Source organism: Chrysoperla carnea, chromosome 2, assembly GCF_905475395.1.
Source record: "Chrysoperla carnea chromosome 2, inChrCarn1.1, whole genome shotgun sequence".
Classification (NCBI taxonomy): domain Eukaryota; kingdom Metazoa; phylum Arthropoda; class Insecta; order Neuroptera; family Chrysopidae; genus Chrysoperla; species Chrysoperla carnea.
The window spans coordinates 57,281,224-57,306,296 of record NC_058338.1 but is presented as its reverse complement, the minus strand read 5'-3'; the positions used below and the strand labels follow the sequence as shown (position 1 = coordinate 57,306,296).

Here is a 25,073-nt window from a genome sequence, read left to right as displayed (position 1 = left end):
AAGCAACAGAATTTTATCTGATAAAGTAGTTAGCTTTAAAAAAGTTAGTTTTTCAAAAATGTATTGATATTGATTCATTAGGATGATGGGATCAATTAAAAACAAAAAACTTAACGAGAACTAATTATAATAGTTCTCAGTTTCTTGTTTTGAAATGATTCCATCATCGTAGTTTAGTTATATAAGCGGCTTTGAATGTCGCAATTCATGGTTTTTACTGTATTTGAAATAGAAACAAAGGCAACCAAAATAAAATAATTTATTTTGTATATAAATGAACATTTTTTTACAAACAAAGAATAATTTCTACATTTTTTGCAAACAGTAAATTTTTGCTGAATATATTATTTGCTTACAGAAACAAAAAAAATGGAAGCAATAGTAACTAATTTTTATACAACAAAAACATTTTGTGTCGTATGCTTTTTGTTTGTTTCGTGTAGCTATCATATTTGCTTGACTATATTCGCAAAAGACAGGCGAAACAATCTGAAGTGTATATGACCTTAATAGGACCCACCAATTTTCCGAATAAATAAACTGTTCTGTTTTTTTTAATAAATAATAATAAACTACAATTTCTACGACTTAGCTCAATTGGTTAAGGCGTAATCAATTCCGTCCGCGGTATGCATAGGGTAGCAGGTTCGATTCCCGGAGTCCCAACAAAATTAATTTAATTAATAGTTGTAATGGGCTGGTGTAGTATATGGTGTATGCATGAAGGAGGTGCACTCAGCCTCTGAAATTGAGGAGCTGATAAATGGAATTATCAGCGAAAAGACGGTAAAACACATATATGGTATCACAATGGGCTTCTATAGCCTAAGTGTGTCCTGGACATCCAACATAACCTAACCTAGCCTACAGTTTGATGTGAATTGTGACAAATTCAGTAAAAGTCACCCACTTATTAGATTAACTAAATTTAACCTAACCTAACCTAACCACTTACTTATCAGAAGAAATAAAATTTTTTTTATTTCTATTTTCGGTGTGTAAAGATTAACTGTCTATCAGAACATATACACATTTACAATAATGTATGTTTAGCTGTATAAATATTTGAAATGTCATATTCCTTGTGATTTACAATTTTTTTTATTTGTCACACATTTCAAACCACAATTTTGTGGTTTATAAAACGATTTTAAAATAAAAATTAAAAACTTTTACCACAATGTATTTTAAATAAATATTTATAAATATTTATATAACTCTTCATATATATTCAGATGGATACTGGCATTTTGTATAGCGCAAAATTTAAAAGCAAATTCGTGTTTGATCTTACGACGCTTCACAAAAAAGGAAGATCGAACTTCTTACGTTCTCTTAAAATTACGGTTAGTTTTTTATATCAATTGTCAAAATACAAAGTCAATTCTGTCTGACATAATTTATGAAAAAAAAATCTATTTAGAAACCAAATTTAATCGAGTGGTTTTAACTCGAAAAAGAAGAATCAAATGACAGAAAGACTGTGTGTTCTTTTGAATGCTCAAAATAGAAATAATTCTTAAAGTAGAATGAAAATGAAAAATTTTATACGGTAATTTTATACGGTGTTGTTATATAATGAAAGAGGCAAAAACTACGGACGTTCATAAATGTTGAGATGTTTGAGATATGGTAAAATTTATCTCACTTTATGCTTTATAAAGTAACAAACAATTTTTGTTCGCTCGTTAAATCAAGATTTTTTATAGAAAGATTTAGGGTATACGACCACTATTCACCTTTTCATTAAAGACGCGTAAATTATGCGTTATAACACCTTAACATCCCGTTTCAAGGATAAAATCGAATAAGGTTTAAAAGAAACCTAACTATGCGTTGTCTTCTAAACCTAGCCTTATTTAGTTTCCCAAAATGTTCTGCAATTTTGATATTTTTTTAAACCTTGTTCAATTCAAAATGTTTTTTCTGAATTCTATTAGACATGATGACTAACTTCAATAACATTTCTAACAACTCATTAGAAATTTATAAACTACATTATTTTCAGCTCCATTTAGCGATAGATGGAAGAAAATGACGCATTATAAAATAAATTTTTTTATAATAAAAACTATCACCATGCTTTCACGAATCAGGTGTCAATTTGAAGTTTTCTTTTCGGCATTAATTAAAGAAACGATTATTTCATGTAAAAAGTATAAAAACCATGTTAATGTGTTAATGAAAACAAATATACTCTTGAAATAATCAAATTTTTTTCAAACAAATCCTTACAAAGTAATAGCAAGCAGCACAAATATATAATACAGAAGGATGTAAGAAATAATTTAAAATTGTATTAAATAGTCATAAAATTGAAAAAATTGATTATTTTATTTCTTTATTATGACATTTATAAGTGAAATACGTGATATAAGGTGGATTTTGTGGATTTACTTACTTTATTTCATTTGATTCCTTTTACTCGTAGAATGATCTTTTACTTATATATTATATAATACTTTTTTGTTGGTTAATAAAACTAGATATAATATATCTATGCTACACATTCAATTGTAAAAAAATAAAATCCTTAAACTGTCATTCAGTACGAAAATAAACAGAGTTTCAAAATGCTTTCATTAATCATCAAATATTATCTGCGGTTATTCATCGTATGGATTTTAGTTCTAGTTGAGGAAGAGATGAGAACAAACTGACATTTTGTGAACGCATTAGTAATAATAAAATTAAACTGATACTCGATTTCCCTGATAATCACTTGAATATTTTCAATACGTATTTTCGTGCGTGGATGTTCCATTGGAGGTGTTACCATTTTGATGAAGAAGTGTGGGAAGAACAGGGTAAGTTTTGGCAACTGATTAGTGTACAATAAAATATTTTTCAATTTGACAAAAGACTTGCTCTGCCAGTGTACCTATAACGGATCTTGAAAGCAAAAAAAATGGATAAAAGGTTAGGTTTAATAACCGGAACTGATGAAAAAATTACAAGAAAATATTTTACGTGCTAAAAAAGTAAAATAACAATGTGTTGATACTTTACTGATTTTCAGAATAATAATACTCTGAAAGTTTGTATCTTATTAGCTAGCTACGTATTAATATCTAGAATTTTGGCCAGTTATTTATACCGTCCCAAGATTTAGGCTTATAATGCAATTCGTGAGCAGTAGATTTTCGATATTGTGAACAGTACAGACTTGGTTTGTTGTTGGCCTGACATTAATTATTATATCATCTGACGATATCGAATATATCGAATTTCATCGCTACAGAACACCGATACTGAACAATGTATAAAGTGAATGATTGTGGAAATCCCGGCAGTATCGCCCGTTTGAATATACAATTACGAAATCTTAAGAATTATTTAACTTTTTCAATCATAATATTAAAAATATAAAAAGATATATTTCATAATTTTGTTGATGTTTAGTGAGTTATGGTATTACTTTCATTGACAAAGGGATGATATATCAAGCTTAAAATGAATGATGTTAGTAAGACCCTTTGAGACAAGACAGACCACCCTTGGTTTAAAGGAGCCACCAGCAAAGCAGACACACATATTCAAATACGAGAACACGCAATTATTATTATACCTCCAAATACAAACCCTTATTTATAATTTTTATTTATTAGTCATATTACAAAATAGCTTGATTTTGCTATGTGCGTTTAACAATAGAAAACTGTTCTGCTTTTTAATAACTCATTGATTTGTTTGTTAAACATTTTGAAATAATAATAAGAATAAATAATAATGGGGGTTTAAACTCCGTTTTTTTTTTGACACATGCCTTATCACAGAGGCCACCCACATCATTATTTGTTAATCTTTTTTTATCAATTACAAACCAATTTACAATTACATTTTTGATGTGGGTGGAATCGGTTACTTCGTTCTCATCCAAGCGACGACAATGTGATCAATTCTGCACTCCCATTAATTACTGTTCACACTGCCGCTGCCTGGATTCGAACCCGCAACCTAAGTCTAAATAGTCCAACGTCCTAAGACAAGCGCCTTAGACCGCTCGGCCATTTAAGCTCTTAAAGTAGTAACTATTTTGAAATACGAAACGTGTTATGTTTTACACAAGAAGAAGAAATCAGACAAGTTCTTAGTAGAATATAATCAATGATCAATTACAAATTTGTAATGTAATCATCATCAGCGATCAATTAAAAATTAAATGTTTGATATAAAATGAATATGCAAAATTTATTATAGACAGCCTTAAACGAAATTTCTAAAAGAGCAAGGGCCTCTACCTTGGATGCTAGAGCAGATTAAGAAGGTAGAAAATTTTTTCCTATAAACCTAAGAAGTTAAAATTTACGTACAAAGTCACGGGCTCCACTAGTAAACTTATTAAATATAATAATGTATATCATATTATATAACCTACGCTGTATGGTTTGGTGTACGCACGCAATCCACTTCATCAAAAACGAATTGATTATAATTGGTAAACACTTAAAAATGATTTAATACCCATTGATTGTACTCTAATAATGCACACAAGACGAATACGATGATGGATATTAAATGGATTATCTGTATCAAAAAAAAAGCTAGGCGTATATAAATTAAGTACGGAATGATCTGGATGCAATTATAACTAACTTTTTGTCAGTGATACATTTGTCGGTGATACATTTTTTCTTTCCAAAAGCTCCTTACTCTATCTAACATTCTTAAATCTAAAATTTAATTTAGTTTTAACTTTAAAAAAATACTTGACAAGCAACATAAAAAATGATTATCTATGTGCATTCGTTTTAAAGTAAAACAAAAATCACGTTTTTTAATGAATCAAAGTAATTTTTCGGAAATTTTTGGAAAATTTTCGTTTCCAAACACGTATTTGCAAGAAAATTTAGTAGACTATTTTGTTCGTATTTTAAATCACAATCTGTCTTAATCTTTGTTTGTTCGTGGATGCTTTGTTAGTTTCGCTATATTTCAGTTTTAATTATAATTAAAAATATTCAAAAGACAAATTTTGAAACGAAGAACTATCAAATACCTCATTGAAACAACTTGTTTTCATGGTGCCGCGATTGTGTTTCACAGATGCATAATGAATACGGTAGTTGCCTGATGCCGAATTTGCCATATTACGCATAAAACTTACGTCACTAACCAATATTTTCCTTTTGATCTAATTAGAAATTTAAGCATTCTAAAGATTTTCGAAACCCAACTTCACTTTTTTGCCGGTGCAGTGAGAATTCTTCAACTGAAGTGAACAAAAAATTAGTCAGCATGCCTATTCTATGATGTGATGTTAAGGATTATAATTTTTCTACGAAATTTTAAATTTTTGAAAACTATTTTAAAGATAATGCAACTGTCTACTTGTTTACAATTCATTCATGAAAAATTAATTTATCCTTAAACATTCTACATTATAAAATTGATTGAAATTTCATAGATCGTCCAGTAATTTAAAACACGAAACAATGGATTTACTAATAAACTAAACTATAAATCCTTTTAGTATATTCTGAACGTAAATTAAACTTTATTCAGTCTATTTTTTATACCACATAATAATAGTTGAAAAAACAATGCTTAGCTAGCCGCTTCGATAGTTAAAAAATTGATAAAATTTCTTTTTTATTCTTCATAAAAAGTACCCTGATTTAATACGCCTCAAAACCAAAATTCGTTTATTAAGAATTTGCTGAGACAGGTAGGCAGGTATATTCTGCTTCTATATCGAATGACGGAACACCAAAAAACATGGGAGATTTACCTCTACAAAATATTTTTATTTATTGCTCGTAGTTTTAATAGCATTGTTTCTATTTCTATATCGCTATGTATTTCTTTTCTATTTTTATAATTTTCAATTTAATATTCATGTTGACAAAATTTTTTTAATCACTCCAGGTGAAGAATTCTCACTGCGCGGACAGAAAAGTGAATTTAGTTTTTTAAAACCTTTAGAAGTACGCAAAATATGTTTTGAAATTCTTAATTAAATAAAGAGGGAAATATAGGTCATTGTCCGATATCACCATAGAGATACATATAAAACTTTGTTTTGCTAATAGGAGTTGGGCAACAGTCTTTGAATGCTTACAACTTCTTCGTTTTTTAATCAATTTTAATTTCAATTTCAAATTTTGTCATGGTATCAAGTCTAGTTTTACATTTTTATGGGTAATATGGCAAATTCAACATCAGCCAACTACCGTATTCATTGATAACAAATTTTAATAGCTTCAATTTACCCTGTGATTACGCTATATAGTTGGCACTTTAAAAGAAATAAGTGTTTTTTTTATCAACTAGATAATTATCGATTCATTTAGGTGAAAAGATATTTATACCATTACTATGTAGACAACCATAATCATTTTTCTGTTCAAGTAAAACACATTTCAATTATATACATAAACAGAACTATTGAAATATTTTTCACTTAAGTGATTGCATTCGATTCTAACTCATTCATGAAATATAGAAACTAATTCGTTTAAATATATAAAAAATATAACAAAAATAAAAATAGTTTTTCAAATATTTCTGATTGAATAAACGTATTGAAAAACTTTTTAACAAAAATGGTATTTAAAGAAAATAATAAAAAACTGTACAATGCTTAAATTACAAACTGAAGATGGTCATTTTCGATATATTCTAGCTACGATGAAAAGAAAAATGATTTTTGAGTTGGTAAAATAAATATATACTGGGTGATCCATTTTAATTAAACATGGTATTTTTTTCATTAAGGATGAATGTTGAAAAAAAAATGTTTCTAAGAACAGTTTTGTCTTTTGGAGAAGGAAAATCATTCTCAAATTAGGTTGTCCTTGGTTAGAAACATGAGACTTTTGTTCGACAACTTTTTTCAAAATGCACTTCATTCTGCAATACTTATTTATTCATCATTCACCATCGCACTTCATTTACTTCAAGTAGTAAATCTATTCTCAAATATTCTAAAACATTTTGATGTGTGTTTTGAAAAAACTTTCTGCTTTTATTAAGAAGAAATTTGAAACACTCATTCAACTGTTTGCTACCTTGATTTCCTATTGCTTCCACCCTTTTATTAACTTTCACTAAACACGCACAGATATTACAAAACTTTTTATTATCACTGGAAGACCAAGAGTCTATTGTCTATCAAAGCCATCAGTCAAAGCAATAGTTATGTTGAGAGAAAAAATTGCTTAATACATAAAAACGTTTGCCTACACTCGTGATCAGGTTTTGTAACATAGCACGCAAATGAATTCAATAGAAAACATTCCTCCGGTTCTATTTGAAGTCGTTTAAAAATCGAATATGTTTTTGTATAATATGTGTGTTACATACAAGTATTATTACAAATCGTAAAAACAAATTGGTTTCGTGCATTTCAAAAGGATATCGAATCAATTTCAATTCAATTAAACTAAGAAAAAAATATATTACTTACTATGTATATAATATCTATCTTATTTTTATGTTTTTATTTAAACTTCTATAAAAATACATTCGGTAAGCATTTAAAAATAAATTCAAAATCAATATATTATTTGTTAATCAAGAAAATCAACCAACTATAAACGAACGGCAAGTACAAAAATATCGGGCTGTTCTTTACATGGTACCTAAGAAAGAAGATTTACTCATGGTATTTATCTTTATAGTGTTCGCCATTGTATAATAATCATTGTCAATAATCGAAAGACTTTGATGTTTATATAGTAAAAAAAAATTGATAAATGTTGATAAAAAAAAAAGTAAAAATTGTGTTAAAAAATTTGCACTTTACACCTACAGCATATTTATGTTTTTAGTTTTTGTAAGAAATTTATATTAAAATCTTTTATTTTACAAGTACAAGCTTTTATTTTACTAAGGAGTAGAAATAATATATTACACTACAAGGGCAAAGAAAAGTGGGTAAAGAAAATAATTATTTCTACGAGTCATTTACAAATTTAATTGTAAAAGCTAGAGACCTTCCGAATCATCCTTAATATTGTAAATTGAGCAATACTCCAGCTTTTACATAACTAAACTAAATAGTCATACATGAGCAACTGAACAAAAGATTGAACTTAAAAAAGTATTTCTTATACATAGGGTTGATCGCGCTACATGACACGGAAGATTAAGAATGAAAGAAAAAGCCATCAAAAGAATCAGATCAAATCTGTTAAATCAGTTTGAATGAAGACTATCTAACAGCTATCGGACAGTTGATGGTATTTGATAGTTAACAGTTACAATTTACATTTGCTGTTGACATAAATCATGTGTTGTATTTAAACTCGTAATTCTTTAATCATAATTTTGAGACAACTTGTATACGTAATTTAATTATTCACAGTTGCGAACAGAAACTGAAGCGATTAGTAGACTCCAAGCTAAATTTGGTTTGAAAAACTGATATAAGCTTTGAGAAACTATACGTTGGTACCATAATTTCAGTAAATACATAATATTTCGAATACCAATTAAGTTAAAGTGAGATAAACCAATGAAAAACACCTTTATTTTGATAGCCACAACCCTCCGTGAGGTAGAGGCGTGATCAACCCTGTATATTTTTATATAACCAAAAAGGCAAAAAAATTAAGAAAAAATGGTTTTAAATTGATTTCAAAATCCGCACTTTTGTGGGTACTAAACACATTCTTGAGCGAGAGGATAGGAGCTACATCCTGTATACATACAATTGAATATTGTATGTATTGGATATACCATGCATAAAAATATTTCGTGCAATGTTTTCATTTGAATGATAAATTATTGAAACGAATTTTCTAATAAACACGATCAATAATTCCTTTACAAATGTCATTATACTCTGATAGCCTAACATTCAGATGGTATGTATTACAGACGGTACACTGTCTAACATTAACATTATAAATTTTTATTGTTACGTTTAATTTTTATACCATATAAAATATACCAAGCTGTACTAAGTTTAGTCTCAAGTTTGTAACGCTTAAAAATATTGATGCTATGAACAAAATTTTGATATAGGTGTTCATAAAATCACCTAGTTAGTCCATTTCCGGATGTCTGTCTGTCGTTTGCCCGTCTCTCATTAAGATAACTCACCTTAAAATCAAAATCGAAAAGAGATATCAAGCTGAAATTTTTATAGCGTGCTTAGAATGTAAAAATTGAGGTCGAGTTCGTAAAAGAATAACATAGGTCAATTGGATCTTGGGTCCGTAGGATCCATCTTGTAAACCGTTAGAGATAGAACAAAAGTTTAAACATAAAAAATGTTCCTTATAAAAAAATAAGCAACTTTTGTTTGAAACATTTTTTCGTAAACACTGTTTAACCGTGAGAGCGCAAATTGTAGAGCATGTACTATGTATTATATGGGAGTATCAGTTATATATGTGTGACATGTATGTTTGTGTAATGTGACAGAGTAATCAACACTGTCTTTACATGGTATTTCAAAAATTAACTGTTTGTATTAATTAATTGTTTGTTTTCACTTTCCTTTTAAACAAATTAATTTTAAATTTAAATTTTTAAATTTTTACTTCGTTAGGTCAACCAGTTACTTCATCTAAGTAAAAATTTAATATGGCCATCCTTTACCCAAAAAAAATGGGTCTTGTCTCTAAATTCTTGTCGAATTCGATCACCACTCATAGAAAGTATATAAAAAATTACGTATGAATTTCGCCAACGCTTTTCCTTGAATTTGAAAGAAATTTTAATAAGTGAAAACAAACAATTGAGTTCACTGTGGAAATACCATTTACAGAAAGTATTGAATGTCAGTGTTTGCATTTTTTTTTTTTTAAATTAGAAGAGTTTATGAAACCGACATAATTTTGGAGATCTTTCAGCCGTCGTTTATTTGGTTTTCGAAAATTTCGCATCTTTTCAAAAGTATTTTCTAGAATGGTTATCGTTTTTCTAGAATGTACCATCTATACCAAAATTTTGTTCGTATCATCAATATTTCTAAGCTTTACAAACTTAGGACTAAAATTAGTATCGAATATATTTTACCAAAAACGCTACCCTAGCTCTTCCCAGTTTCTACTATACAAAAACTTTTCACAGACAAGACGGTTTAAAATATTAGTTTAGATAATCTGTGTTTTAAGTGATTTGATTTAAAGTTTTTTAATAAAACTTTTCTAACACTTTAAAATATTAATTTTGTTTCTTTGTTACATGTTACTGCGCTTCTTTGTTTAATAACAATTATATAAGGATAGTAGGTATAGGAGTTTTTATCAAATTGTTAAAAAAATGCTAATAGATAACTCAATGAAAAAATCCTTTTGTCCGACACTTCAAAAAACAGTGAGTCGGAAGATGGATAAACCGTCCTTTCGAGTGTCGATTAAAATTATTTTTGTATTTGTTATTCTTCCTACCTTCTTATTTGAATAGTCCTCATCAGACATTAATCAATTTTAGGCTTGCATTGCTCAAGAAAAAGAGAATTTTCGTAGAAGAAAAAGTTGTGAAACTTTTCCGTCGAAGTCTTTCAAATTTATTTCATTTGGATTGTTAATTTCACCCATTCTTTAGTGTACTATCTTTATTTTAAAAGATTCTTTAAAATTGTATAGGAAATTTCTTTTTTTTCTTTCTATAAACCAATTTATTTCATTCTTTTTCTTTATCATTATGTACATACTTTTTTTATTATTATATTGAAAAATAATGTTTGGTTTTGAAAATTTTTAAAATCATTTATTTTTTGTATAATTTTTTTTTTCCAATCCAATTATTTTTTATTTTCTTACATTTGTATTCATCATTTTTATACTCTGTAGGTATTATATATGAAATATGTATCAATAATAATTAATTTTAATTTTAATTTCGTAACGCTTAGTAACATTGATGATACGAAAAAAAATTTTGGTATAGCTAATCATAGAAAAAGCCCTCCGTTAACACGATAACTAAAAAACATAAAGAGTTATCAAGCTCAAATTTTCATAGCATGCTCAACGTAAAAAGTGAGTTTGAGCTGATAAATGAGCAGAATATGTCAATTGACAACTTTTGTTTAATGTTTTTTTATTAACATCAATATTTTACATTATTTACCCGCGAGGGTGCAAATTAGAACAATATTGGTGTTCTTTATCTCGAAAACTAGTTTCATCTGTGAAAGATTCGCGTAAAACAAAAACAAAAGTCTAGAAAATACTCTCTAAATTTTCGAAAACCAAAACAAATTGAGACGATACTCATATTTTGGTTTCACACATGGAGTTCGGCTTAGGCTACATTATACCCACCGAACAAAAAAAGAAAAAATTTACAAAAAATTTACAAAAAAAAAAAAAACAAAAAAACAAAATGTCAGTAAAATATTTAAAATTTATTTAAAATTAAAATACAATTTTTTTTCATTACAAATCATAAAAATAAAAAAAATGGCCGAAAGTGGATACCCGGATGGCCAGGCACACGACGCACAAACAGAGAATCGCACGCAGCATCGCAGGCGGTAAACACGGCGCGAAAGGTCGTGATTGGATCACGGCGGCACCAGGCACTAATAAAACAAAAAAACAATGAGTCAACAAATGACCTGATGGTTTCTTGATGAAAAAAATACCTTAACTTCAACCTTTGCATCGAGCAAGTTAAGAGCTCGGAATATATTCATTCGTGGTGGATTAAAATTAATCAATCGACGACGATCATTAAACAAATAAAATAAAATCGAACATAAATTAAAACTGGACCAACATCGTGTTATAGTTAATGAATCGACAACGAATGATTAAATAGGAACAATAAAACAAAAACAAATTAAAATAAAAACGATAAATATTCACGTGGAGTACCTGCTGATACAAGTTTCGAGAGGACGACCGCATGGTTATTTCATCTTTTGTTGTTTGGAAATTCAACATCGCCCATCAGCGGCAACACCACCGCATGCAGGCCGATTCGATCAACACAAATTATGCAAGAAAATCTGGTATACCTCGAGGATCACCCAGTGATTCCGCTGTGTGCTGCTGCGTTCTCTCCTGGCCGTCCGGTTGTTCAACCCCCGGTTCCATTCGTGAATGACTATGTAAGTTGTATTTATCTTTTGCCTCTTTATCAATTAATTTGCCGGCCAAAAAGGACATATTCTAAAATAAATTGAAAAAAAATGACATTAATAAAAGGTTGGACGTGTAACAAACATTTTAAAATTAGGAAATCATATTAGTTAAGTTTTTTTTAATGCGTGGTGATTCCTGGTGGATCTATTAGTCAAGCCGTCGAGTGGCCCTTGTCAATTTGGTGCTGGCCAATAGCCGCCTATTAACGACAAGGGTCAGCCACTCTCCATTTCGCGGCGCTAGGTGGTGGTGAAGACGATCTAAATTGAATCGAAGACCCATACACCTCGCCCGTGCTGTTGCGGCAAATGGCTCTTGTCCGAATATACATACATATTTTTATTCAACAAAAAATAATATAATAAATGTCTGTATGCGCTTTTAATTTGGAAGGAAATTCACCAGGAACCACTGTTGTCAATGTTAGTACTAACGTATGTCCCCTTTTAAACAAATATTAAATTTTTTTTTTTTAATTTTTTTCAAATACAAAATTCTTAGGTTAGGTGTCAAAATAAATTATGCTAAGTGTTTATTTTTGTTTACTATACATTTGATAAAAAAAATAAATAAATAAAATAAAATTGTGAATAGTAGAAACATTAAAGGAAATTTTACAAAAAAAATTAAATAAACATAATTGAATTTAATTGAGATCACTTACGTTTTCTTTTGTTAATCCAATCGTCGACACACAACACGTTGTATTCAATATCACTATTGACACTTTAAGTTGTAATACAGTAGAGCCAACTTCACATAACTAATATTGATTTAGTAGATCCTCGCTTGAATTTACGCGCCATAACCCGTCCGATCAACAAAAGACTTCCACTGCGACACCTTCATAGTTCGTTTCTCTTACTTAAATTGAGAATCGTTTTATGGTAGCATAGCGTATGGTAAATGGCGTAATTTTCAATCGTCGTTATCTAAGACAACTTGAAAATGAACAACGTATTAATTGTATAATCTTATAAAATTAAAATTTTCTTCAATTACTTTTAACTTTAATTAAGCTTAATTCTACAAATCCTTTTCTGTTTTCTATAACACTTACATATACAACCGTTGAACAATCGCGGAGTCTAACATGCCGGACACCAGGAGCGGACGCATATTCACACCCGCCACCAGCTGTAATCCACAACCCGAGGTGACTTCTCCGGGCTTCGCAACGCCGCCAACAACAATGCCAGAACCCAGCGCACCGCCGCTGAATACAGTAGTCAACCAACTTCCATGGCTCGATTTCACGACGGCGTCTTCAACATCGACATCCTCAACGTCAACAGCCCCACCAACTTCGACACATCAATCTCCCCCATCACGTGTGTTTAACCCTATAAGAACCCAAACCGAACTAAGTGCTGACATGCTGACAACCAACACCGTCTTCAGGCCATGGAGAACCAATTAATAAATATGGGTGAGTGGTTATGTAGTCTAAGCCGAAATATTCTCCAATCGCCCCACGCTCAGGGTCATTACAAAACCTCCAAAAAACAAAAAAACCTTTAGAAACCCTATCACCTTCTGATGACGCTAAATTTCACCTTTTGGACGAAGTGCCCCAAAGCCTTGCCTCTCTGCGAAAACATCAGGAAGAAGATGAAAAGCATAGACTCATCCTCTCCAGAATTGAATCTGGAGAGGATGTCATAGGTTATGCCCTCAAATCTGACGTCCTGGTGGAACTCGTGGGGAAGCATCGCCTAAGAAAATTTCCGTCCCCAAAGCCGTGCCTCTCTGCGAAAACATCAGGAGGAAGATGAAGAGCATAGACTCATCCTCTCCAGAATTGAATCTGGGGAAGATGTCACAGGATATGCCCTCAAATCTGACCTCCTGGTGAAACTCGTGGGGAAACATCGCCTAAGACGAATTTCCGTCCCCAAAGCCATCAGAAACATAATAATGTCCCTTTACCACGTCACCAATCTCATGTGAGCTCGAGTGCGTAGACAACTCGTACGCGATATAAAGCCCACATTGAAGCGTTAAGCCCTATAATGAAAGAGTAGAGGAAATGCCGTAGCATTTTAGCCAGTGGGGGTGGATGAGACGATACTCATATTTTGGTTTCACACATGGAGTTCGGCTTAGGCTACATTATACCCACCGAACAAAAAAAGAAAAAATTTACAAAAAATTTACAAAAAAAAAAAAAACAAAAAAACAAAATGTCAGTAAAATATTTAAAATTTATTTAAAATTAAAATACAATTTTTTTTCATTACAAATCATAAAAATAAAAAAAATGGCCGAAAGTGGATACCCGGATGGCCAGGCACACGACGCACAAACAGAGAATCGCACGCAGCATCGCAGGCGGTAAACACGGCGCGAAAGGTCGTGATTGGATCACGGCGGCACCAGGCACTAATAAAACAAAAAAACAATGAGTCAACAAATGACCTGATGGTTTCTTGATGAAAAAAATACCTTAACTTCAACCTTTGCATCGAGCAAGTTAAGAGCTCGGAATATATTCATTCGTGGTGGATTAAAATTAATCAATCGACGACGATCATTAAACAAATAAAATAAAATCGAACATAAATTAAAACTGGACCAACATCGTGTTATAGTTAATGAATCGACAACGAATGATTAAATAGGAACAATAAAACAAAAACAAATTAAAATAAAAACGATAAATATTCACGTGGAGTACCTGCTGATACAAGTTTCGAGAGGACGACCGCATGGTTATTTCATCTTTTGTTGTTTGGAAATTCAACATCGCCCATCAGCGGCAACACCACCGCATGCAGGCCGATTCGATCAACACAAATTATGCAAGAAAATCTGGTATACCTCGAGGATCACCCAGTGATTCCGCTGTGTGCTGCTGCGTTCTCTCCTGGCCGTCCGGTTGTTCAACCCCCGGTTCCATTCGTGAATGACTATGTAAGTTGTATTTATCTTTTGCCTCTTTATCAATTAATTTGCCGGCCAAAAAGGACATATTCTAAAATAAATTGAAAAAAAATGACATTAATAAAAGGTTGGACGTGTAACAAACATTTTAAAATTAGGAAATCATATTAGTTAAGTTTTTTTTAATGCGTGGTGATTCCTGGTGGATCTATTAGTCAAGCCGTCGAGTGGCCCTTGTCAATTTGGTGCTGGCCAATAGCCGCCTATTAACGACAAGGGTCAGCCACTCTCCATTTCGCGGCGCTAGGTGGTGGTGAAGACGATCTAAATTGAATCGAAGACCCATACACCTCGCCCGTGCTGTTGCGGCAAATGGCTCTTGTCCGAATATACATACATATTTTTATTCAACAAAAAATAATATAATAAATGTCTGTATGCGCTTTTAATTTGGAAGGAAATTCACCAGGAACCACTGTTGTCAATGTTAGTACTAACGTATGTCCCCTTTTAAACAAATATTAAATTTTTTTTTTTTAATTTTTTTCAAATACAAAATTCTTAGGTTAGGTGTCAAAATAAATTATGCTAAGTGTTTATTTTTGTTTACTATACATTTGATAAAAAAAATAAATAAATAAAATAAAATTGTGAATAGTAGAAACATTAAAGGAAATTTTACAAAAAAAATTAAATAAACATAATTGAATTTAATTGAGATCACTTACGTTTTCTTTTGTTAATCCAATCGTCGACACACAACACGTTGTATTCAATATCACTATTGACACTTTAAGTTGTAATACAGTAGAGCCAACTTCACATAACTAATATTGATTTAGTAGATCCTCGCTTGAATTTACGCGCCATAACCCGTCCGATCAACAAAAGACTTCCACTGCGACACCTTCATAGTTCGTTTCTCTTACTTAAATTGAGAATCGTTTTAAAATAACTAATAATAATTGTGTTGGTTTTTTAAACTTTTTTAATTTATTAAAAATAATGCAAGTACATTCAACACTTTCTATACAGGGTATTTCAACAATTAACTCGGACAATTTTTGATTTTAACTTGATTTTTTTTTTGTTATTATGGCTTTTATTGCAAGAAACGAAATATATTTTTTTTTATTTACGTGAAAACATCTATCATTCTATTTACTTGAAAGTAATTTCATTTTTATTATTAGTATTTTTTATTTGGTTTTGTGTTGTTGCGGGAGTGAGTGGAACGCACACAACAATCGAAAACTATTTATTTTTTAAATAATCAATGGTATTTTGGCAAGTTATATCAATTTTTGTTGTTTCTGGTTAGTTAAATTTTTTGTAATAAATGTTATTTTAATTAAGTAATAAATTTATACTTTCAAGTTCTGCGTATTTTCTCGATATTTGGGCTTTCAGCATCCCTACGAAGGAATAAGCTCATCGACCCTACAAACTCGTCGATAAAAGGCTTCGTACAGAGTCTTTTATTAAAAGCTCTTAAAACGAGGTCTTCCTTTCGTAAATCTACACTCGATATGTTTCAATGGATACTTATTTTCACGTATTATCGTTTAAATGGGGTCATGTATTTAGCAAAAAAAAAAAGCCTCTAATTAATAAAAATATCTCAACTATTTACATTTATGAAAAAAGATTTTGGAACAACATTTTATTCATGCGAGTATTTTGGTAGGTTTTTCTGAATGTTTTCCAAGAAATGTAACGTGCTTTTTACTATTATTACAACTATTCAATTATAGATATTGTCTTCACGTTTGCATAAATACACGCGAATATTTGTCCCTTTATACATATAACACCCATTATTATCCATTCACTTGAGTTTTTTAGGTCACAGCATATAAAACGATAATATTCTTTCCTTTTCCATTCTATTTTATACAAATTTTCTAATAGTATTCTGAAAATACCGAAAAATAAGAAATTTTTTGACAGAAAATATTATAGTTGGAAATGTAACTTTTTTTTTTTTTAAACCGGTCCATTTTAAAACACATGAATTTTTGTAGGAAATATTAAGCACTCATCATGCAGGAAGTCAGCGAATTTTCAAAATAATTAGAAAATTTTTTTATACTGCAAACCAAAAATTCAATCTTCCCAACATTTTAAATATTGAAGTAGATTTAAAAATCTAAACTATTTACTTGAATAAAACTTATTGAAAATATCATCACGATTACGATTTACGATTACGTATCGACCGATTTACCTTACGCTCTAGCTTCCGTCTTTTGTGTATGTATTTTCATTCAAAGAGGAGGGTACTAGTGACGTCATAATCGTGCTTGGCCATATAAAACTTAATAAAAAACTTAAAGAGATTACATATAAAACTTTGTTTTGCTAAAAGGAGATAACCTTTCAATGCAATCTTCGATTGCTTATAACTTCTTCGTTTTTTAATCAATTTTAATTTCACTTTCCAATTTAGTCATGGTCTTGTTTTATATTTTTATGAGTAATGAGGCCAATTCGACATCATTCTTATCTCCTATTTAGGTATTCATTGGCAAATTAAAAACCAATTCCATTTTCTGTCTTTTACCAATGTTTAAAACCAGATTTTCATTTCCACACTCTATTTACGTATTCGATTTGTTAATTTCTCTTGGAGAAATTTTTGTGGTTATTTAATATCTTACACGAGGGATCAATAGGCTTTTGTCCTAAATTTGAAAAATTGGTTTGTATGTTACATTCGTATCTGATTTACACCAAAAAAGTATTATTTAAAAAAAAATTGTTTTCTTCAAATGGGATCACACGGGAAGCGCCAGCTTCCAGATAGAGAAAGAATTATCAAAATCGGTTCACCCAGTTAAAAGTTCTTAGGTAATAAACATAAAAAAAAATACAGCTGCCTTGAGAACCTCCCTTTTTATTGTTTGAAGTCGGTTAAAAACCAATTCAAATTTACCATGAAAGTACATCTAAGTTGTGTTTGCTGTTATGTGATCGAATGCATAGTTTTATGAAAATTATTATCTAAAAATATTAATGATCCTTAAATTTTATTAAAATTATTTTTGTTTTTTGATATCTACGTATTATGATTATTCATTAGAAACTTTTATTTAATCGATCTATTCTTAGTGGAAAAAAGCCTATTATGTAAAATTTATATTATCCCCTGTTGTAATTTGTTCGTGTTCTGATACTATTTTCAGTCTACTATCATTTTTCTAACAGTGTCAGTGTGTATATATTATAATATCCTACTTTAACCTATAACCACCAAACCCTAACACCGAAGAAGTAGCGAAGTAGTGATCGAGCTAACAGTTAACTGGTATTGTAAACTGTGTTTCTATGTAATTAGATTCTTTAGATGATCTTCAATAAATTCAGATTAGAGTATAATAAAATTACATTTAACGGGAAATAGTGTTATGTGTATGTTATCTTTAAACTTTTTTGTATAGCACACTTTTTAAAATGTTTTTATTTCTTATTAAATTGTTTGTATGCGAAAACATTTTCTTGAAAATTCAATTGAATTCATAAATAAACTGAATAAAAATACAGGATATAAAATTGAAAATTTTTTTAATTTTCATGTATTTCTCTGTTTTTATGACTATAATTTAAGATACTGTCGTAATTGCTATTTTACTATACGAACGTTTTCTTTACATTTTCATGTTAATAATAAATAAATTAAATGATTAATAAAATAAAAAACTCGACTGTTTTAATTAAAATCTGAAAAGAGAAAAACAATTCCAGTAGTTTACATATCGACTTTAACAGTTGGGGACCCTTATTGGGACGGTTGGAGGCGGTCTAGATTTTAATGGGCCCCAACTGTTAAAGTCGCTATGTAAACTACTGGACTTGTTTCTTCCTTTTCAGATTTTATTTAACTTTTTTAGAATTTTTTATGTTCCAGCACTAAAAAACCTCTAATTATGCTATATTAAAGCATTTAGACCAATTTATTATTCCTAATTAAATAATCATATAACTTAATAATAAATTTTTTTGTAACCCTGTCTTTTTTTCGCTCCGAAAATCCTCTATTTTGTTTTCATTTTCCAAAAGCCTATCTAAGAGCACTTGGGTTTTTGAGATAAATATAATAACATCTTAAATGTTGAAATACATTTGGTTGAGCCGTTTGGAAGATACGAGGTAATAAAGAAATTTACAAACAAATATAGGTACATAATACATACATACATACATACATACAAGAGACACCCGAAAAACATAACCACTCCTTGACAGTCAGTGGTTTTGTTTTTCACAGAAACAATTTTTTCATAAAAACAATTAAATAGGAATCATAATAAATCACTCTTGAATCAAAGAGATTCTAGCCGCGACACTACCTGGTTATCGGAAAATTAAGAAAAAGTCGAATTGAATACGAAATAAAGTTAAACAAATAATGCAACTGGACAAAAGTAACGCAATTCTTCCTAACCTGACGACCAATAATTAAGAACGAATGTTTATCCCTGGAACCTTTTTCTTATGGATTTTTTTATATTTTTATTAACATTTCGAATATCTTACCAGGGATCAAATAACTTTATACAATAAAGACAATGATAACACTTTCAGAGAACTGTTTGCAAATGCAAAAAGTTACCTTTGCTAAACTTCGAACGGCGAAAAGAGAAAAAAAATATTTATCTGCGTTGATAGTCAGGATCCTCTTTAGGAAATATGTAAATTTAAGACCTTATTACCGGCGGTATTCGAATATATCATGCATTTGCACCAAATTATTTAATTATGAACGATTTTGGTCTTGTTGCAACAAGTTTATCGATGAGTTGACGGCTAGAAATGCATCTACTTAATTATCAAAGAATCGGAATCATATATTAAAGAGAAATTGATAATGTGCGTCACGAGTTGTAGGAAGTATACAATTAATTTGAACCTGTGACCGCAAGTAATACTGTTAGATCTCAACGTTTCTGAGGTGTGGAAGATGAACTCTACATAATAAGAAAAACTTAGAATATCAATACCTAAGTCTTCGTATTTCTGCCTTTTCGATAACACTAAAATTGAAAAATTAATAGATAAAGTATGAAATAAGATAGTATTCCTCGCCAAATTTCTTCTTGTTCATATCTTTAATATTTTCTTTAAAAAAATTTTAAAAAACTACGTAGTAGGTACTACATGTATTTATCAAGTATTTAACAAACAAACAGCAATAAAATATATTTTTACACAAAAACTAACAAAACGTACAATAATACTGAATATCGAAAGGTCAAAGATATCACTAAGATAAATCTAGGGTAAGTTATTTCAAATGAATATGTTATTTAAAACAATAAGATATCACAATCTCCAAGGGTGTTCTATTATTATAATGGTTATGGGCAAAAAGATAACAAAATTAATGTCTATCGTGTATACTAAATTAACTGCAATTGCTAAAAATTCTTACAAATATATACACGTACATATGTTCAGTCGTATTTTTTATCTTCAATGCTTTTATAGTCATTTTTACAAATTACGGTTTTATATACTTTTGTGATACAGAATGTTATTCATAAAGTGGGTAACAAAGACCTTCATAAATTCACAAATTAAACTGAATACAGAGTGCTAAAACAGCAATTTTTTCACAAGCTTATTTTCATCAGAAATTGAGAAAACAAGAGTTAGGGGTACTGCATATGGTACTACAGAAGTCTGCATATTATGGAAGACATTGTTAAATCCAGAATATATTTTACATAGGCATTGATACTTTTGATTCTATACCTACCTCTAACATTTTTTTAGGGTTAATTAAAAAAAAGATTTAGAATTATAATTTTTGAATTATTACCATTCTATGTAACCACTTAACCGCTGCGCCAACCTCCAACTGTGTTTTAGTATTAATGAGAAGTTATTACAAAATTATAATTTAATTATATCATAAATTATAATTACACTGATGAATATATGATGGGGTTTAAAGTTGCTGACATAATTATTTTAACGACTTCTGACGATCACTTATTGCGATTGTTATTTTAAATGAATTTTCACTAAATCCCTGATTTTGGAATGCAAACTTTGAGAGGTTACATCTGATATCTAAAAGCGAAAATGAAAGCAAATAATTGTGCCTTGAAAATACGATTTCCTAATAGAAAAGTTCTTTCTTAAACAAATGTAATTTCCATATCACAAATAAAATATTATTTTATTAAGCGATAAATTGCCCATTGATACGTCTACCAATCCAGCAGCTTTTCTTATCAAAGATTTTCAACAAAAGTGAAAATTTTTATGAATTGACAAGTTATTCTTCACGGAGTTTGTAAGCAAAAGTTAATATTCAGCTTCAGCCGTTTCTCGTTTAAGTTCTTCTATTCGTGCAATCGATAAATTCAACTGTATGCGGTTGGTTAAATTCATGACTTGCGAGAGAAAATTGTTAGATGTTCAGCTGCGTACAGAATTAACTTCAAATGAATCCGGCGGAGTGTTTTTCACTCTCTCTTAACATTCTTTTACATTCTAGTTTTTAAACTTCTATAATGAGCTTCACGTATAAATATGGACAAGGTACATAATTAGTTCTTCATACATACTTACATAAAGATCGGCAGCCTTTTAAACCTGACAGAGCAGTATTTGAATAACAAAATCACATACCTGGAACAAAAAAAAAATTCAATTAACATATAATTAGATATAGAAGAGTTGCTAGGCTGCCAAATTTGCTTGGGCTCATTGAACAATTCTTCAAGTCTTCTGCATACTTTCAGAGTAATACTTCCCATATTGATATAATATGGCAGTTTACACAACGACTTTAACAGTATGGGCCAACTAAAATCTAGACCGACTCAAATCTTACCAATAATGGACCCAGACTATTAAAGTCCCTGTGTAAGCTACTGGACTTGTTTCTTTCTTTTCAGATTTTATTTAATGCAGTGGGCTTTTTAATTTTCTTAATTCTTTATTTTATTTGTTCAATTTTGTCTTAGATGTTGGTAGCGAAACGTTCAACTGTTTTCAACGAAACTTGGATAACTGGAGACTCAAATAGAAATTGTATATTTGTAAAAATATTTTTGTTTGAATTTAATAGTTTATCGAATAAAAATAGCACAATGCTAGACAAAAAATCTAGTTTGTAATAAAGAATATTTTTATTTGAGACATAATGAAAACAAGTTTGAAAACTAATATAAGAATTTTCCCCATTGAAAGTTTTTAGTTCGTCTCACATATATATACAAATAATAAATGTTCTCGTATTTTAATATATGAAAAGAATTTGTATGGTCTGCACTGTTCTGTTCATTTCTATTTCTAGTTGGATAGTTATTTTTCCGTTTGTAGGGTTTTGTACCAAAAAGTTCGAATAAAAAAAAAAAAAAACAACTACGCTTGTTATCAAATGAACATTTTTGTGTTCGTTTATAAACTATCAAGCCCGTTTCAATGAAACTTTCAGTTATGTAATCAAAAACTCATACATAAACACGATAGTGTGTCTCTAAAACGCTTTTTTTATTGCAAGAACTTATCTAATTCCTACAGAAACCATATTAATTTATAAATTAGTAAGTTTATCTACAAACCTAATTAGTGCAACGATATCTATAACTGTGCAATTTAAACTAAAAAAAACTTAACGAATTCACATTCAAGAAAAAACCTAATGTATTATCTTTTTGAACTCGCAAAATAAACTGAATATTTTAAATTTTATTTAATTAAAAATTTTAAAGTTTATTTTGCAGTAATTTCATCAACCCGCGACTAAAAAGGCTCGTGTTATAAGTTTCATATGTGCCCGTGGTATCGCAGCTCTTAAGCGGATGACCGATTTAGATTTTTTTTTGGAAAGGTACGTAAATTTGTCGAAAGTGTATTTTTAGCTATGTTTCAAGTACTTAGTGTTCTTAGTTATGTTTCAAGTGCGAATTTAAGGTGTCGTACCGGACAAAAACTAGAAAATAGATTATTTTTTTGGAGTGGATGAGCAGATTTTCTTGAACCTTGAACCTGTTAAAAACACTCTCGATCATTTTACCTTTCAAACAAAAAATTAATATCTGTTCATCCGTTTAGGAAATACGATGTCACAAATGAACCGCCCAGACTTAATTTTATGTCGGAGGTTTCTTTAAATTTTTAATTGAAAATTAATTTCATTTCTAAAACTCTAAGAGACGGTTCTACACCGTAAAGTTTTCCAATTATATAAACGTGATCATATGTAATGATTTGATAAACCATTTGTTTCTCAACTTTATTATGTTTAAGAAGACGGTCCATTTGTTTCTTTTTTATCAAATGTTCATTTCTGATTTAAAAATGACATTATTCTTCACACAAGATATCATCAAATATATCATTCGCTAAACGTGTAATCATTCAAATATAATAATAATAATGGAATTTATCCTCCGTTTCTCTGGCATATACGTCAATAACAGAGACCACCCACACTTTTATTTGTTAATCTTTATTTATTAAACTACATCCGTATTATCCGTATTAAACTATATTACATTTAGGACGTGGGTGGAGTCGTTTACTTCGTTCTTATCCAAGCGACAACAATGCTATCAAGTTTACAGCCATATTAATTATAATTGCTCGCTCTGTCGTTGCCTGGATTCGAACCCGCAAATCTTAGTCTAAGCAGACAAACAGTTAGAGTATATCGCTTTAGACCGCTCGGGTACTTAGGCTCTTCATTTTCCATTATGATTCATCATCCTAATACGCTTTTCACTAATACTCAGTACTTTCGAACGGCTTTGATAACGAGTTACAAATGTTGTAGAAGATATTATGCATCAAAATTTTCGAATAAAAAACATCAACATTACTGTGACTTTGAACTACTGAAGAGGTATCTAATTACACACTTACATACAACAAAGCTACGCTCTCTTTCTCTAATGTGCAAGTGTTTTATAAGTTAAATTTAACCACATAGATACTATGTTCATTCACTAATCAAACTTTTATTCTTTTTCCATATAATATTTCTTGTGCATTAAACAAAAGGTGTAACATGAAAGTTTTTAACACATTTTCAAAATAAAATCACGAAGAAAAATGAAACTTGAATGATAAATGATTTCATCATAAAATTTTCTTATCTGTTTTTCTCTTTACCAGCTAGTAATTGAAGAAGAGATAGTTGATTAGTTGATTATAAAAAATATTACTATCATAGAAATTTCATTCACATTGATCAATTTTTATTTAATTTAATCAAAGTTTATAAGAACAAAAGGTACAGTTTTCAATAAAATTTCATAGTTACTTAATAATCATATATTTTTATTTCCAAATAAAGTATCAACTGTCCGATATAACTAAAGAACTTCGATTAAATATTTATAAGCTAATTTAGAGATAAAATTATTTCTAACATACCGTTGAATGCTTACTTGACCTTTGACTTGCGCCTATACCCAAAATAATATATCTTGATCTTAATCAACTAGGATGACAACAAAAAATGTAATTAATTTCTTTGTTCACTTTAAAGAAAATTGAGAGTTTCTCAAGGCTCTTATGTACAAATTTTAAACATTCTTATAATTTAAACATTTATAATTTTTTTTAAATTCTCTTAAATATTCATTGGTGGAAAACAAAATTATAAAGAAAAGCTTTTTTCCAGATAAGAATGGTTAAAGTTACAATTGAATTTCAGGCAGTACGATTATATCCTTTACTATATTGCTTTGAATTCGGATATGTTATAGGTAGTAATATTTTACCTGCCTTGAGTACTTTTATTTTTGCGTTAATTTTCCCTTTTTGCAATTTTCATATCCAGATACAGTATATTAAGATTTTTACAATCCCAGTGCTTGAACAATCAAGTTAATAAAGACAAGTACATTATCTATCCTTCAACAATTTGAATAAATTATATTTACAATTTTACGAAAATTTGAAATGTAATTGATAATGTTTGTAAAAATGTCTCGATGCTTCAATTTCTGCATGTTTGCTAAATTACAAAGTATATCGTGTACTTTTATGTTTATTTTTAGGTATTGATTACCAAAATATAGTTTGAAATATTTGGCATAATAACATTTATTTCATTGATTTAAATATAGGTATAAAACATACAATTGATATTAAATAAACAGAATGTGTCTAAAATAAACA

The 25,073-nt window shown here is 29.7% G+C and overlaps 1 protein-coding gene and 2 long non-coding RNA genes across 14 annotated transcripts in view; all 3 read right to left on the bottom strand.

The window, feature by feature from the left end:
• Positions 1-25,073, bottom strand: part of LOC123294299 (collagen alpha chain CG42342) — a 635,738-nt gene that overhangs the window by 217,301 nt on the left and 393,364 nt on the right. The window lies entirely within an intron of this gene.
• On the bottom strand, positions 11,325-12,884 carry LOC123294315. Its single transcript, XR_006535078.1, has 3 exons — positions 12,712-12,884; positions 11,778-12,074; positions 11,325-11,482 (listed from the first exon to the last, which is right to left on the bottom strand). It is a non-coding gene; the product is annotated as an uncharacterized LOC123294315 (long non-coding RNA).
• Positions 14,270-19,426, bottom strand: LOC123294316. Of its 2 annotated transcripts, none has more exons than XR_006535080.1 (3): positions 19,416-19,426; positions 14,725-15,021; positions 14,270-14,429 (listed from the first exon to the last, which is right to left on the bottom strand). It is a non-coding gene; the product is annotated as an uncharacterized LOC123294316 (long non-coding RNA). The 2 variants fall into 2 exon arrangements; XR_006535079.1 differs by lacking the exon at positions 19,416-19,426 and adding an exon at positions 15,659-15,735.